Genomic DNA, 10,914 nt, shown 5'->3' with positions numbered 1-10,914 from the left:
GTGGTAAGAAAAAGCTCCAAATGACGCGACCGCGTGACCCACGCGGACGCGTGACAGGGGCCACGTATCAGAATTTACAGAATGCACCCCCAGCGAATTCTGAAGCCCTTTTTGGCCCAGATCCAAGTACATACAGCATAGACCAGAGGTTATAAAGTGTGGGAATTCACCCATTCAAAGGGAGCTCGTATATTTTACTTTTCAATGATTTAGATTTAGTTGAGAGGGAGATCTTCTCTCTCTCTTTTAGAATTTAGGATTTCTTCTTGTTTTAAGAGTAACTCTGGATCCCAGGTTTAATGTTCTTTTGTTTTAGTTTTACTTTTATTTATTTATTCCAACATTTGAATTGATTATTATAATTTGATTTAAGAATTCTTCCATGTTACAGACTGTTATTTGAATTAATGATAATTGAGGTATTTTCAGTTCATGATTGTTCTCTTTGATTTAAGTTACCATTGCTTCCCGTCTAAGGATATTTTTATTATTCCAGCAATTTTACTTTTTCCCCTTTTGGTTCTGGTTAAGAATTTAGTAACTCAACAGTTATTAAACTAAACATAATTGATAATCGTTATCTTGCTAATTGAGCTGAACTTAAGTAATCCCAACCTTTTCTTAGGAAATAAATAGGATTCAAAGGTCAATTTAATTAGTACCTTGACTTTCCTTGCCCTGGTACAGGTTGATCAAGTGGAGTTTAGATTCAACTTTCATTATAGTTGAGAGAGATAACTACGTTGGACCTCCAACTTCTCTTACCTTGCCAAAAGTTTGCTTTACAGTATTTATTTATTTTTAATTGCCATTTGCTTTACCTGTCATTTAAATTACTTGCTTCTCATCTTCTAAACACCGATTACAACCTCTATAGCCAATAATAAGAACATACTTCCTCGCAGTTCCTTGAGAAGACGACCCGAGGTTTGAATACTCGGTTAACAATTTCTAAAGGGGTTTGTTACTTGTGACACCCAAAACGTTTGTACGAAGGGATTTTTGTCGGTTTAGAGACTATATCTACAACGCAACTGTTTCTATGAATCTCTTTACTGGTAAAAATCCTCTCGTCACGCAAGCATTGGACTTAACATTGGTTCACCAACGTCCCCTCCAATGTTGGCCTTCCGACACATGCACGTCACCCACACGTATGCGTGGATTGTTATTTTTTCACGCTCACGCGTACGTGTCGCCCACGCGTGCGCGTTGCAGCAAATTTTTCCAATTCCAAATATTGAAAATCATCGAGCACGTTGGAGGTAACGTTGGATCACCAACGTTCCCTCCAACGTTGGCACCTCTTTTCCTCAACGTTGCCAGCAACCTTGGACCAACAACTTTGGCTCCAACGTTGCACCATGATTTTAGTAGTTTGAGGCATAGTTGGAGGCCAACTTTGGCTCTAACTATGAACCTTGAATTGAGTAGTTTGAGGTATAGTTGGAGGCCAACTTTGACTTCAACTTTGCACCTTCATCATGGCCAACATTTGAGGTAGCGTTTGTGGTCCAACTTTGGGCTCAAACGTTGCCTTCTTGCTTAGTAGTTTGAGGCATAGTTGGAGGCCAGCTTTGGCTCCAACTATGCACCTTTCTTGGCCAATGTTTGAGGAAAAGTTGGAGGCCAACTTTGGCTCCAACTTTGTACCTCTTGAGCATGAAAGTTTGAGGCAATGTTTGAGGCCAACTTTGGCTCCAACGTTGGTCTCTTCTTCTCTTCATCAACGTTTGAGGCTGATGTGTGGAAAACGATCCAACACAAACTCACCGGCAAGTGTACCGGGTCGCATCAAGTAATAATAACTCACATGAGTGAGGTCGATCCCACAGGGATTGAAGGATTGAGCAATTTTAGTTTAGTGGTTGATTTAGTCAAGCGAATCAAGATTTGGTTGAGAGATTTGTAATTTGCAGAAACTACATTGCATGAATTGTAAAGGGGGAAGGGGAAATTGCAGTAAATTAAAGAGCAGGAAAGTAAAAGTGTTGAATCTTAAAGAGCAAGTAAGGTAAATTGCAGAAACTTAGATTGCAAGAAATATAAATAACTGAAGCTTAAAGTGCAAGAAATGGAAATTGCTTGAATCATAAAAGGAATTGGGAATTGGGATTGCAGAAATTAAACAAGCAAAGGTAAATTGCATCAAACAGCAAAGCAAAAGATGAATTGAATTGAAATGGATCTCAACAGAAAAGTAAAAATGCTTAGATAATTTAAAAACAGAGAATGAGCAATGCTTAATTTGTAGCAATTTAAAAGAGATTGAAGATCTCAGGAGTGGAAGAGACTAGATAACAAGTCTAGATCTCAAATCCTTCCTTGATCTAACAAGAACAATTACAAAAGAAACAAAGAAAAGTAAATTGCAGAGAGAGTAGAAGATGAAGCAGTAAATGGAAATTGGAATTCAATTATGCAGAAAATTAAAACAAGATCTCAAGGTGAGATTGAAACAGAAGTTCTTCAATTCTCTACCCAAGATCCAAAACAAGAAAATTAAAGAGTGCTCAAGCAAGAACCAAGAAGAAGAGAGATCAATTCTCCTTCCAAGTTCTCGGAAATACAAATTCAAAGTAAAAAGCTCAAAATAGAAATAAAAGCTAAAAGGAAAAATTCAAAGTAAAGTCTAGAGGTGTCAAAAGGTCCTAATTACATCAAACTAACTCCTATTTATACACTTTCTATTCTTGGATTTTGGAATTTGGATGGGCTTTTGATTTGGTGAAGAAATGAATTAAGTTGGATTTTTAATTCCATTTTCAGCCCAAATGCATCTCCCAGGGGTAAGCTCAGTTGGAAAAACCAACTGAGCATTCCATTGTTGCTGCCCGTGTCATTTGGTGCGCATCAAAGCCCCCTTGGTGCCTTGGGTCCGTGTCAATTTGTGGGGAAGAAGGGGAGGTAGTGCTCAGTTGGAAAAACCAACTGAGCTCCCCCATGTGCAGCGCCTTGCTTGCTTCCTTGTTGTGCCAATTTGCTGCTTGGCGGTGTCATGGTGCGCATGATAAGCTCCTTTGTGAGCATTTGTTGTGCCAAAGAGTGGAAGGCTTGGGGAGGTAATGTTCAGTTGGAAAAACCAACTGAGCTTTCCATGTAGCGCTTAGCTTTCGGCCTCCAAGTCCCAGGTTCGAATCCTGGTGGAGGAGGTCTGTAGCAATTGGAGGCAAATTTCCCTTGGATGAGTGGGTGCTCCTCCCTTGTGCTTCCAAGAGCTCCTTGGTTCGAACCTTGGCCAATGCACCTTGGATTATTTTCCTTGCAAGCTTGGTGGCACTCCTTCCTTATGTTTCAAAGAATTCCCAAGTTCGAATCCTAGAGGAAGCATTTTAGCTATTTCTTCTTGAATTTCCTTGCATGGTGAGTAGCGTTCCACCCCTTTGGTCCTTGGTTCGATCCTTGGGTGAAGCTCTTTGACTTTTTTCTTCTCCTTTTTCTTCCTTGGGTCATGAGTTCGACTCCTTGAGGCTTCACTCCTTGGAAGTTCATCTTGAATTAATTTGGAGAGGTCCCCGATAAAGTTAACTTAGTTAACTGAGCTTTGTACCATTTCCTTGCTTTCTTTAGTGCTCAGTTAACTATTTAAACTTAGCTTTGTACCTTGCCTTCTCCTTTCATTCCTTGTGAAGCTCAGTTTATTTTTCCAACTTAGCCTTCCTTCTTCCTCAATGTTGGCACACTTTTGCTTCCCTTGGGCACGCTTTTTGCTTCTTTCTTCACCTACAAGTAATCAAAACAACCAATCAAAGTATCACTAAATTCACAAGGTTTATAAATCATTAAAATTCAATTAAATTTGGCTTTATCCTCATGATTTAGCGTCAAATAAATGGTGGTTGTTTGATTCAAAGAAGTTATGCATTTTCATTCCAAATTACTTACTTAGAATGTAAGAAAGTGCATAAAACCTAATAAAAACAAAGAAAAAGGCTAGTGAAACTAGGCTAAGATGACTTGTCATCACAACACCAAACTTAAAACTTGCTTGTCCCCAAGCAAGAAAAGAATTATGCTCAAAGGTTCTTTCACTTAGAATGGATTTGAGGAATTACATGTACTATCCTGTGAGTGAAGTGATTAAGTGACAGTGGGGTGAACTCTAAATTATATGCTCATGCAAGGGCTTCAGTGCTTACTAGTCCCTACATCTTAGAAGTCTTAGGTCTTAGAACTTTCATCCAAATGATATCATGGAGATCTCTCTATAGGTAATCACCTTGAAGCAGCTTATGATTTGTGTTTTGGCTTTGACTCTAAGTGTCATATCTCAAAGCGGCTCTTTAGATAAGCTTTCAATCAATACTCCTAAACCAGTTGGTTTTAAGGTATTAGGTGTTGAAGCACCCCTTAGGATTTACTTGCTCAAGCCTCTCTCTTTGACATAATTCGACCACAAGCATTTACTAGGATAATAACTCTTTGAGTTCTTGTTTCTTTCTTCTTTTCTGCCTAGTAATTGATGCTCAGAGCCTTGGGCCATGTTCTCTTTGTTTTTATATCTTCTTTATTTTCTTTTGTCTGCTGCTTCTTGGATCAATAAATGTTCGAAAATCTCCACAATACTTCTTTGAACTCTATGTCCTGCCTATGAGCTCCCATGAAAGTTTTCATAAGCATGCAACCTCAATGCATAATCATACAACTAGAACCACCACTTCTCCTAATCTTTTGCTTGCCTCAAAATTGTTTAATTCCTCAATCCTTCTTTTCAAAGAACTGTCATGTGGTGCCCTTTTTTTTTTTTTAAATCTTGAGTGCACGCAAGTTTGAAAAGTGTAGTGTTGTGAATAATCAAACATCTTAATTATTGAAGTATTAGAGAACTGTACTAAACAGACAGACAGACAGGGATATAACATCACATTCAATCACAGCAATATCTGATGTGGGATAATCACTTAACAATACAACCTTTTGGAGTTTACTTGCTTTCCTCCTCCTCGTCATCATCATTGTCGGTCTTCACATTTCTCTTTCATCTCTTTGATTGATGATGCTTAATCTTTTCGAAGGTTTGTATGGTGCTCTGCAGTGATATTGAAAGTTGCTTGTTCCCCAAGCACTTGAAAAATGGTTAGCATGCATTAATTATTTGTGGGCTTTTGAACTTACTTTGGTGTGGGAACACCAAACTTAGTACCTTGCCAATGGTTCTCATGCATCAGATTAACCATGTGTGAAAATCTTTTTTTTTTCTTTTTCGAAAGCAATAAAACTGAAAACTAGGAAACAGCAGAATAGTTAACTAGTTTATCTAAATGCTTGAAGGTAGCATTATGCAGAAGGTGAGAATATATTTTATGATGGGATTTTGGTGGAACACCAAACTTAGAATCCTTCATTCTCCCTTAGATTATTTTGGTGTGCAACACCAAACTTAGCTTCTTGCAAAGTAGATAAACTAATTAACCCTTTTATTGAAATAGCTATGAAAAGAAAGTTATCTCAGGTTGGGTTGCCTCCCAACAAGTGCTCTTTTATTGTCACTAGCTTGACATTCTCTGTGCTGTTGATCATGGGAGTTGAAAGTTCTGTTGCCTTTGGTTTCCTCCTCTCACTATGGGCTTCCTTTCCTTTGTTTCTTCTTGTGAAATTTCTCTGTGATGTTTTTCTTGGATGAGTAATTCTTTTCCCATAGCCCTTTCACTTTCCTTCAGAATTGCTTTCCATTTCTCCAAACTAGCAGCTTTTTCGTTGTCTTTTGGGTCATCTTCAATAGCTTTGGAGATGATATTTACCTTCTTCTCACTCGTTTCAATAAGGTGCTTAGCTAATTGTTGCATTTGCTTCTCAATTCTTCTTATTGAGGCTTCCTGATCCTTCATTGTCACCTCTTGGTGCTTTATCATTCTCTCTATTAAGATCTCCAAGTTGGTGATCCTCTGAGATTCTTGTGAGATTAGTTGGTTGTGGGGTGTTGGGGGTTGGAAGTGTGTGCATTAGGGTGGTGCGTGATGGTTGTTGTTGTGAGGGTGGTTTCTATGCTGGTTTTTAAAATTGGGGTTGTTACAGTTAAAGTCCCTGAGTCTTTGATTTTGGTGTTCGACCCCCCTCCAGTTGGAATGAGTTCTCCAGGGTGGGGTGTACACATCATTCTGAGACCTGTGTTGGAACATGCCAGAGGAACTGTTTGGAGAGTGTGATTGTTCATAACTTTGTTGCTCATGGTTAATTGCTCCAAAACCTTGTTCAGGTTGATTCCAACCGTATGAGTTTTGAGTTAGGTTGTATGCATGTACTACAGCAGTTCGCAGCTCATTGATTTTTCTGACCATCATATCTAGGTGTTGTAGAGTCTGCTGATGCATCAGCTTGTTTTGGTTCATGACTGCGTGGACACCTTCAATCTCCTTCTCTTGTGTGAATGGTTGCACTTCTGCCTCTGGTTTAACAATTCCCTGAGGTGGTTTCAGCTTAGCTAGGAGTTCACTCATTAGTTCTTCCCATCCAATGATGTTTCCTTGTGGGAAAGCTTCAAACCATTGAGCAACGTCGTTCATGGTGACGTGTGGATGCTTCAAGTTATGGGTTGCATTATCATCTAAGGTGGGGACATTACTCCCATGATTACTGGAATTCATTGAGTTCCCCTCCATGATCTGCACAATCACAAACAATCTAAATGAAGATAGAGTATATTCATGCCAGAATATGATTAGAGAATTAGTTGACACAATGTGTCAAACAGTTGGTAAGCTTAAAAGATTAATGGAAGAAAATTGCTTCTCTCGTATATTCAACAAACTAAAGCATAAGAAGCATACAAAGCCAGAGAAACCAAGAAAACTTCACTTTATTGCTAAAGTGAAGTTTCAGTTAGTTCAAGCGAAAATTCAAATAGTTAGTGGGTTAGTCAAAAATTAAAGAAACAGAAAATAAAAAGTGCTTGATCTAGATCTCCACTTCACTTAATCATTGTCAATCTAATCAATCCCCGGCAACGGTGCCAAAAACTTGATGTGTGGAAAACGATCCGACACAAACTCATCGGCAAGTGTACCAGGTCGCATCAAGTAATAATAATTCATGAGTGAGTCGATCCCACAGGTATTGAAGGATTGAGCAATTTTAGTTTAGTGGTTGATTTAGTCAAGCGAATCAAGATTTGGTTGAGTGATTTGTAATTTGCAGAAACTACATTGCATGAATTATAAAGGGGGAAGGGGAAATTGCAGCAAATTAAAGAGCAGGAAAGTAAAAGTGCTGAATCTTAAAGAGCAAGTAAGGTAAATTGTAGAAACTTAGATTGCAAGAAATGTAAATAACTGAAGCTTAAAGTGCAAGAAATGGAAATTGCTTGAATCATAAAAGGAATTGGGAATTAGGATTGCAGAAATTAAACAAGCAAAGGTAAATTGCATCAAACAGTAAAGCAAAAAATGAATTGAATTGAAATGGATCTCAACAGAAAAGTAAAAATGCTTAGAGAATTTAAAAACAGAGAATGAGCAATGCTTAATTTGCAGCAATTTAAAAGAGATTGAAGATCTCAGGAGTGGAAGAGACTAGATAACAAGTCTAGATCTCAAATCCTTCCTTGATCTAACAAGAACAATTGCAAAAGAAACAAAGAAAAGTAAATTGCAGAGAGAGTAGAAGATGAAGCAGTAAATGGAAATTGGAATTCAATTATGCAGAAAATTAAAACAAGATCTCAAGGTGAGATTGAAATAGAAGTTCTTCAATTCTCTACCCAAGATCCAAAACAAGAAAATTAAAGAGTGCTCAAGCAAGAACCAAGAAGAAGAGAGATCAATTCTCCTTCCAAGTTCTCGGAAATACAAATTCAAAGTAAAAAGCTCAAAATAGAAATGAAAGCTAAAAGGAAAAATTCAAAGTAAAGTCTAGAGGTGTCAAAAGGTCCTAATTACATCAAACTAACTCCTATTTATACACTTTCTATTCTTGGATTTTGGAATTTGGATGGGCTTTTGATTTGGTGAAGAAATGAATTAAGTTGGATTTTTAATTCCATTTTCAGCCCAAATGCATCTCCCAGGGGTAAGCTCAGTTGGAAAAACCAACTGAGCATTCCATTGTTGCTGCCCCTGTCATTTGGTGCGCATCAAAGCCCCCTTGGTGCCTTCGGTCCGTGTCAATTTGTGGGGAAGAAGGGGATGTAGTGCTCAGTTGGAAAAACCAACTGAGCTCCCCCTTGTGCAGTGCCTTGCTTGCTTCCTTGTTGTGCCAATTTGCTGCTTGACCGTGTCATGGTGCGCATGACAAGATCCTTTGTGAGCATTTGTTGTGCCAAAGAGTGGAAGGCTTGGGGAGGTAATGCTCAGTTGGAAAAACCAACTGAGCCCAACTGAGCTTTCCATGTAGCGCTTAGCTTTTGGCCTCCAAGTCCCAGGTTCGAATCCTGGTGGAGGAGGTCTGAAGCAATTGGAGGCAAATTTCCCTTGGATGAGTGGGTGCTCCTCCCTTGTGCTTCCAAAAGCTCCCTGGTTCGAACCTTGGCCAATACACCTTGGATTATTTTCCTTGCAAGCTTGGTGGCACTCCTTCCTTATGTTTCAAAGAATTCCCAAGTTCGAATCCTAGAGGAAGCATTTTAGCTATTTCTTCTTGAATTTCCTTGCATGGTGAGTAGCGTTCCACCCCTTTGGTCCTTGGTTCGATCCTTGGGTGAAGCTCTTTGGCTTTTTTCTTCTCCTTTTTCTTCCTTGGGTCATGAGTTCGACTCCTTGAGGCTTCACTCCTTGGAAGTTCATCTTGAATTAATTTGGAGAGGTCCCCGATAAAGTTAACTTAGTTAACTGAGCTTTGTACCATTTCCTTGCTTTCTTTAGTGCTCAGTTAACTATTTGAACTTAGCTTTGTACCTTGCCTTCTCCTTTCATTCCTTGTGAAGCTCAGTTTATTTTTCCAACTTAGCCTTCCTTCTTTCTCAATGTTGGCACACTTTTGCTTCCCTTGGGCACACTTTTTGCTTTTTTCTTCACCTACAAGTAATCAAAACAACCAATCAAAGTATCACTAAATTCACATGGTTTATAAATCATTAAAATTCAATTAAATTTGGCTTTATCCTCATGATTTAGCGTCAAATAAATGGTGGTTGTTTGATTCAAAGAAGTTATGCATTTTCATTCCAAATTACTTACTTAGAATGTAAGAAAGTGCATAAAACCTAATAAAAACAAAGAAAAAGGCTAGTGAAACTAGGCTAAGATGACTTGTCATCAGAGGCAACGTTGGTGAGCCAACTTTGGCCACTAACGTTTCTTCCTTCTCCTCTTCCTTGCTCTTCCTCTGCTTCTTTCCACCTATCATTAACCAAACACATGCATCAAAGCTTTGCTAAATTCACAAGATTTTGCATCATCCATAATAAACAATAAATCTAGCATAAATCTCATGAAAATTCACAAAATTGACAATATTTGATTGAATCAAGGAATGCATGAAATTCTCATCCAAATACTTACTTATTGCCTAAGAAATGCATGAAACTACCCTAAAACAAACTAAAAATGGCTTGTGAAACTAGCCAAGATGCCTTGGCATCACAACACCAAACTTAAATCTTGCTTGTCCCCAAGAAAGTGATAAAACATAAGAAGAATGAAATAAAAATTCAAGAGATACAAGTCCATATTCAGAGAATTCAAATCCTTGGTTCGTGGGGTTTCATGCATGGCAATTTAGGTTCATGTTCTTGCTGGTTTCTAGGTGCTCATATGCTCTTGAATTCTCACTCTATTGCCTTTTATGAGACTTTTATTCTTGATCCTTAACTTCTCTATTGTTGTTTTTGTTTTCTTTCTGTCTTTAGAGCTTATTGCTTTCTATAGCTAAGTGTTCTGTGTTGAGACAACTATTTAGGATAAGCTTTCAGCCAACACTCCTGAACCAGTTGGTTCAAGGTGCTAGGTGTTGAAACACCCTTAAGGACTTAATCACCCAAGTCTCTCCTCAGCTCATACACACCACAGGCACATGGTTTGTTATTTATTCCTTAGACCTTGGTGTTCAGCACCTCTTTGGGTTGCTAAATGTTTTGTGACAAGGTTGCTCTTGATAGTAGACTTTCAGTTGACAATCCTGGGTTAGTTAACCCAAGTTGTCAAGTGATGAAGCACTCCTAAGAACTTACTCATCCAAGCAGATCCTTGCACAAAAACACCACAGACACATGCCTCAAGGTTCAAACTATTGGTGCCCAGCTTTATTTTCTAGTCTTTTCTTTTTCATTATCTTTTTCTCTTTTTAGGATCTTATTAATTCATTTAAGTCTCATAGAATACACTTCAAGCTCATAATTCAAGAGATATCTTAGCCTTGTACCTTATTGATGAACCAACTTAGCTAGCAAATACCACCACAACGCTAGGACTTTATTTTGCACATTGGATTTCACTCTTATCTTTCACAGCAAATTCTCATAAATTCTTTTATTGAGCTTAAGGACACAGCATACATTTCAAGCAAGATGAAAATAAAGCAGATGGGCACAATCATACTTCCAATTAAAGCACTACAAACCAAAAGCAGTTAAGTAACAATACAACCTCTTGGTGTCTTCCTATTTCTTCCTTGTCATCATCATCCATAGCTTTTGTATCCTTCTCTGTCTCCTTGGATGATGCTTGATGAATGAAATCCTCACGCGATCTAGAATTTTCACAAAAATATAATCGAGTTGCAAGTATAGCTTCTAGACTGACAAGAATTCCTTTCATACAAAAGTTTTGGTTGTCACAAATAACAAACACAATAAAATTTAAAAACTGAAGTATTCAAACCTCGAGTCGTCTTCTCAAGGAACTTCAGGGAGTTGTTCTTATTATTAATTATGGAAAATAGTGTTTTTGGGTTTGAAAAGGTTTGAACAAGGGAAATAAATTGCAGGAATTAATAAATTAATAACTAATAAAACTCTTGGCAAGATATGAAAATTTGGAAGTC

This window comes from Arachis hypogaea, chromosome 15, assembly GCF_003086295.3.
Source record: "Arachis hypogaea cultivar Tifrunner chromosome 15, arahy.Tifrunner.gnm2.J5K5, whole genome shotgun sequence".
In the NCBI taxonomy this organism is placed as follows: domain Eukaryota; kingdom Viridiplantae; phylum Streptophyta; class Magnoliopsida; order Fabales; family Fabaceae; genus Arachis; species Arachis hypogaea.
This window is presented reverse-complemented; position numbering follows the sequence as displayed.